At 41.7% G+C, this 6,679-nt stretch overlaps 1 long non-coding RNA gene across 1 annotated transcript; it reads left to right on the top strand.

The window, feature by feature from the left end:
• The first annotated feature begins 367 nt into the window (after positions 1 to 367).
• LOC139364264 (uncharacterized) lies at positions 368 to 4,692 on the top strand. Its single transcript, XR_011625795.1, has 3 exons — positions 368 to 655; positions 3,024 to 3,129; positions 4,426 to 4,692. It is a non-coding gene; the product is annotated as an uncharacterized lncRNA (long non-coding RNA).
• The last annotated feature ends 1,987 nt before the right edge of the window (positions 4,693 to 6,679 follow it).

Genomic DNA, 6,679 nt, shown 5'->3' with positions numbered 1-6,679 from the left:
GAAAAATCTTGTGGCATCTACTCGGTGCCCACTGGGTAGAGTCCAAGCTCATTAATATGGTAGTCGAGATCTACTACCATCCTCCTAATGTCCACCTTCGGCCTCTTTTTTCCTTGCTTCTATTTTGAGCAACACTCAGCTATTTATACCATATACCCTGATATTAGAAACAGAGCCTTTGGCTGGGAGCTCATGAGGCTTAATCAGGAATTAGCACAGTAGAAGCCGTGAGAGTGGACTACACCCAGCCTGATCAAGGTAGCTACATGCCCCAGACCTAGACCCAGAAGCTGTCTTAGTTTTATGTGCTAATGATGGAGACGCTGGGCCTTTCCGGGTCACTGGTACCTATGGTCTGAAGTAGCTCCCAAAATTAATGTGTTAGAAATGCAATTCCCAATTCAACAATGTTGAGAGGTGGGGCCTTTTGGGAGGGTTTAGGTCATAAGAGCTCCACCTTCATGAATGAATTAATGATGTTATAAAGGAGGTTGTTGGAGGGAACTTACTCCTCTTGCCTTTTTGTCTTCTGCCATGTGGGGTCACAGCTTTCCTCTCCTCTAGAAGGTGCAGCATTCAAGGTGTCATCTTGGAAACAGAGAGTAGCCCTCATCAGATGCTGGCACCTTGGTTTTGGACTCCTGCCTCCAGAACTGTTAGAAATGCATTTCTGCTCTTTATAAATTATTCAGTCTGTGGTATTCTGTGATGGCAGGACTAAGATACTGGCTTTTAGTCAGGCTCCAAGTTTCTGTAGCCCTGTATTCCTAAGGGTATTTTGCTGTGAATTCAACCAATTCTCTACAGAGCTCAATAGGATAGTCTAATTGCTTCAGCAGTGGGATATCTTAGTTCAGTTCTCCTTAACCCAAGCCATGGCCCATTTGGATGAGTACTCAATATCCAAGCTCTTTTTTTTTTTTTTCTTTTTGAGATGGAGTCTCGCTCTGTCGCCCAGGCTGGGGTGCAGTGGCTGGATCTCAGCTCACTGCAAGCTCCGCCTCCCGGGTTCATGCCATTCTCCTGCCTCAGCCTCCTGAGTAGCTGGGACTACAGGCGCCCGCCACCTCGCCCGGCTAGTTTTTTGTATTTTTTAGTAGAGACGGGGTTTCACTGTGTTAGCCAGGATGGTCTCGATCTCCTGACCTCGTGATCCGCCCGTCTCGGCCTCCCAAAGTGCTGGGATTACAGGCTTGAGCCACTGCGCCCAGCCCTAATATCCAAGCTTTTAAAAGAGGAGACTGTTTGTTTTAGGTACAGTAGCCAGGAAGAAAAATATGGTAGAGCTTCCCATTCCCTTCCACACTTTTTGTGCAAGAGTAAGCCACTTTTTTCTGGACTAAACATGGCCCACTTGTGGGTGGTCTGATTTATAGAACAGATAAGATATCAAATGTTCTTCACTGGATTAATTCTGTGTACCTTGCCCCTAATAATTATATCAGGGAAGGAATAATTTCCAGGATTGGGGCTGATTTGGCAGGGTCACTACAATGGCACTGTTACGAATTGCTTTAGGGAGTTCATGCTTTTGAGGCCTCCTTCTTGATATCAAAAAAGGAAATAGCCCAGTAATTAGTCAGTTTCCAGTTCCTGAGAGTTTGTGGGGGTGTAGGGGGTTTAGAGGGTAGGCATTAGGGGGTAGTTCTTGGGTAGATATGGCCCTTGTCTGGTTATTTCCCTTTTTCATAAATGCCTTGAATGCTACAGTTTGAATGTGTTCCCTAAAGTTTGTGTATTGGAAACTTAATCCCCAACGTAACAGTGTTGAGAGGTAGGACCTTTGCCAGGGGATTAGGTCATGAAGGCTCTGCCCTCATGAATGAATTAATGCCATTATAATGGGAATGGGTTTGTTATTGAGAGAGTGGGTTTCTCATGAAAGTGAGTTCAGCCTTCTCCTGCCCTGTCTGTTACACACTCTCTTGCTATGGGATGCCTTCTGATCTAGGCACTCAAATTAGTAAGTTCAGAGGTATTTTAAATATTGTACACTAAGTTAAACAGCAGCAAAAATCAGAATGTAACAACCTAAGGAAGTCAGATAGGTATATAAAGGTGAACCTGAGTAAAAAACTGGACATTAAAAAACCCCATATAGGCCGGGCGCGGTGGCTCAAGCCTGTAATCCCAGCACTTTGGGAGGCCGAGATGGGCGGATCACGAGGTCAGGAGATCGAGACCATCCTGGCGAACACGGTGAAACCCCGTCTCTACTAAAAAATACAAAAAACTAGCCGGGCGAGGTGGCGGGCGCCTGTAGTCCCAGCTACTCAGGAGGCTGAGGCAGGAGAATGGCGTAAACCCGGGAGGTGGAGCTTGCAGTGAGCTGAGATCCGGCCACCGCACTCCAGCCTGGGCGACAGAGCAAGACTTCGTCTCAAAAAAAAAAAAAAAAAAAAAAAAAACCATATATTTCTAAGAGAAATTACTTAAGTATAGTTAATTCTTTTGAAAAATCTTTAGAATTATAAGGTGGAGGCAAGGAAGTAACACTTTTTCTTCGTGTTGGAATTTTTTTGGATAGCAATTTTTAAGCATCTGGTGATATTTAGGACATTTTCGAAAAACAGAAAAGTTGGTCAGAATGAATATTTTCCCTAAGCACGTAGTTGTGTAATGTTAAGTGAAAATAATGGTAAAAATTTGAATATACATTCATGATCATAAAATATTAAGACAAAGAAACATGGAAAATGTACATGATTAAGTTTTAGGAATTAAGAAGCCCTCATAAAACCAAGTATATATGATGATGATTCATATTTTGAAAATACAATTGTTCTTATAGAAAAACACGAAAGGGAAAGTTCAATAATGCCAAGTAGTTTTCCCTTAAGGGCTGGGAATAGGGATGACTTTTAAAAAATCTCATATCTGTGTTTTAAAAAACGATGAGGCACTACTTTCGTATTGAAAAACATTAAACAGAAAAAAAAAAAAAAAGACCCACTAGAAGGAAATACAGTAAACTACAATCAGAGGTTGAGTTGCTGAGACAGGGTTGTGTTTTCCTCTTTCAGTATTTTTGACCGGGCATGGTGGCTCACGCCTATAATCACAGACCTTTGGGAGGCCGAGGTGGGTGGATCACGAGGTCAGGAGTTCGAGACCAGCTTGGCCAATACGGTAAAACCCCGTCTCTACTGAAAAATACAAAAAATTAGCTGGGCGTGGTAGTGGGCGCCTGTAGTCCCAGCTACTGGGGAGACTGAGGCAGGAGAATTGCTTGAACCGGGGATGTGGAGGTTGCAGTGAGCCAAGATCGTGCCACTGCACTCCAGCTGGGTGACAGAGCGACAATCTGTCTTTAAAAAAAAAAAAAAAAAAAGATGAGGTACTACTTTTGTACTGAAAAACATTAAACAGAAAAAAAAAAAGCCCACAAGAGGGAAATACAGCAAACTACAATCAGAGGTTGAGTTGGTGAGACAGGATTGTGTTTTCCTCTTTCAATATCTTCCTGTTGAACATTTTTCCTATAGTAAGCATATATGTATACTTCTTTTTCATAACAGGAATCAAACTTTAAAAATAAAGATCAAATCATGTTTCTTTGTTTTCAGTTTTTCTTTGTTTACAGTTTTATTATCTGACAAAGGGGGTTGGGTGGAGCATTCATAGAGCAGTTGAAAATCTAGGAATCAGTTCAAGGGTCAGAAAATGATTTTTAAAAATAATTAAAAATTTTTCTATTGATACATATTATTTATACATAGGGGGCATATGAAATATTTTATTACATGCATAGGATGTGTAATGATCAAATCAGAGTATTTAGGATATTCATTACTTTGTGTATTTATTACTTCTATGTGTTGGGAACATTTTAAGTCCTCTCTTCTAGCTGTTCTAAAATATAAAATACATTGTTGTTAACTATATAGTCACCCTACTCTGTGATTGAACATTAGATCTTACTCCTCCTATCTAACTGTATGCTTGTACCTATTAATCTCTTATCTCCCCCACCCCATCAGCAAATGTTTTCTGTAAAGGACCAGACAGTAAATATTTTAGGCTTTCAGGCCATATGGACTCTACCATAGCTACTCAGCCCTGCCTCTGTAGCACAACAGATATAGGCAATAAGTAAATGAACAGGAGTGGCTATGTTCCAAAAATTTATTTATTCATGGATACTGACCTTTAAATTTCATGTAATTTTCATGTGCTCAGATATTCTTCTTCTTCTGTTCCCCCACAACCATTTAAAAATGTAAAATTACTCATTGGCTACATAAAAACAGATAAGAGGCTGGATTAGGCCCATAGGCCATAATTTGCTCATTTCTGAATTAGATGAAATCAGGATGGCAATGAATGAAACACACCACAGCTACACTGAAAGTCTCCAAGAGAGATGCCAGTAAATTTTGTGTTTATTTCAATCTGTGATTTCTTTGCATCTTTTTTCCTTTAAAGATTTGCTTCTAGGCTGGGCGCAGTGGCTCACGCCTATAATCCTAGCACTTCGGGAGGCTGAGGCGGGTGGATCATGAGGTCAGGAGATCAAGAGAGCAGCCTGGACAACACGGTGAAACCCTGTCTCCACTAACATACAAAAAATTAGCCAGGCATGGTGGCGTGTGCCTGTAGTCCCAGCTACTCGGGGGGCTGAGACGGGAGGCGGAGGTTGCAGAGAGCCAAGATCACACCACTGCACTCCAGCCTGGGCGATAGAGAGAGACTCCATCTCAAAAAAAAAAAGATTGCTTCTAATTTGGATGTCTTAGGAAAAGGATGCCAAGCCATTTTGTTGAAACATTCATATAGGAATAGGACGACCTGAAAAAAATGCTCATGCAAATCCAGGTCTATAAATATTGAGTCTTTTTGGTGCTATGCATTTCTAGAAAACATGAATAACATACATGAATCAGTGATGACTGTATAACGGGTATAAACAGAGTATTGTAGGCTGGGCATGGTGGCTCACGTCTGTAATCCCAGCACTTTGGGAGGCTGAGGCAGGCGGATCACAAGGTCAGGAGATTGAGACCATCCTGGCTAACATCGTGAAACCCCATCTCTACTAAAAACACAAAAATTAGCCGGGTGTGGCGGCGTGCGCCTGTAGTCCCAGCTGCTGGGGAGGCTGAGGCAGGAAAATGGCAAGAACCCGGGAGGCGGAGCTTGCAGTGAGCAGAGATCTTGCGACTACACTCTAGCCTGGGTGACAGAGCGAGACTCCGTCTCAAAAAACAAAAAACAAAAAAACAAAAAAATCCAGAATATTGTAAGATCACATAGGGGAAGAGTAATTCTGATCATGGAAGATGACTTTGTATTTATTAGAGAAATTGGTAAGAAACAGTCCAATAGTGATATGGTTTGGCTCTGTGTCTCCACCCAAATCTCATGTTGAGTTGTAATATCCAGTGTTCGGGGAGGAACTTGGTGGGAAGGGATTGGCTCATGGGGCAGATTTCCCCCATTCGGTTCTTGTGATCGTGAGTTCTCACAAGATCTGATGGTTTTTAAAAGTGTGAGGCACGGCTGGGTGCAGTGGCTCACGCCTGTAATCCCAGCACTTTGGGAAGCTGAGACGGGCGGATCATGAGGTCAGGAGATCGAGACCATCTTGGCTAACACGGTGAAACCCCGTCTCCACTAAAAATACAAAAAATTAGCCAGGCATGGTGGTGGGCGCCTGTGGTCCCAGCTACTGGGGAGGCTGAGGCAGGAGAATGATGTGAACCCGGGAGGCGGAGCTTGCAGTGAGCCAAGATCGCACCATGCACTCCGGCCTGGACAACAGAGCAAGACTTCGTCTCAAAAAAAAAAAAAAAAAAAAAGTGTGAGTGAAGCCCTCTTCACCCCCTTGCTTTCTCTCTCTCTCCTGCCATCACGTGCATGAAGAGGGTGCTTGCTTCCCATTTGCCTTCTGCCATGATTGTTCAGTTTCCTCAGGCCTCCCAGTGATGCTTACTGTATAGCCTATGGAACTGTGAGTCAATTAAACCTCCTTTCTTCATAAATTACCGAGTTTCAGATAGTTTTTTTATAGCAGTGTGGGAACGGACTAATACAAATAGGGAGACTTGAGATTAGATGGTTGTCATGGCAAAAGCCAACACTGCAGAAGACAAGTGTTTTAAAATATTGTCTCTAGGCACTACTAAAGAAAAATTACTTTTGTGGAACTCATAAACTTTTAAATAATAAATAAATCAGAGAAAAGTGTTCATTAAAAAATTGGTCCTGAAGAAAATCAACATGAGCTGAAAGTAGCAACTTCTTCAGGGTGTACAGCACCATCTTTTTTACTTTTCACTCCCAGAAAACCTTTTCCAGATTACTTTTTCTTATTGCAGCCAAAATAAAATGTAGTTGTTAGTTCCTTCTCCAGTCCCACTGCTTTACTAGCCTTAAAAACAAAACAAAAAAAGTGGTAGTGAGTGAAATAAAAAGAGTTGCTTTCATAGTAAACATAAAATGTAGAAAGTAATCGGGAAGACTTGTTTATTATGCGGAAACCAAACAAATGTAATTAAATACAAACTGGTCTGGGACAATTTGTGCATTATAAAATGCCAATGTTCATCAGGCCAACAACTAGATAACATTTTTTTCTTTTAATTGAACAAATACATTAAATACATATTGTGTTATAAACCCATCCTTAACTCCCACATCATAGGTAACTAACTTTACAATTTTGTCATGTACCCACTGA

Source organism: Macaca nemestrina, chromosome 7 (assembly GCF_043159975.1).
Source record: "Macaca nemestrina isolate mMacNem1 chromosome 7, mMacNem.hap1, whole genome shotgun sequence".
Classification (NCBI taxonomy): Eukaryota; Metazoa; Chordata; class Mammalia; order Primates; family Cercopithecidae; genus Macaca; species Macaca nemestrina.
Note: the sequence above shows the minus strand (reverse complement) of the source record. Positions and strands in the feature narration are given on the sequence as shown.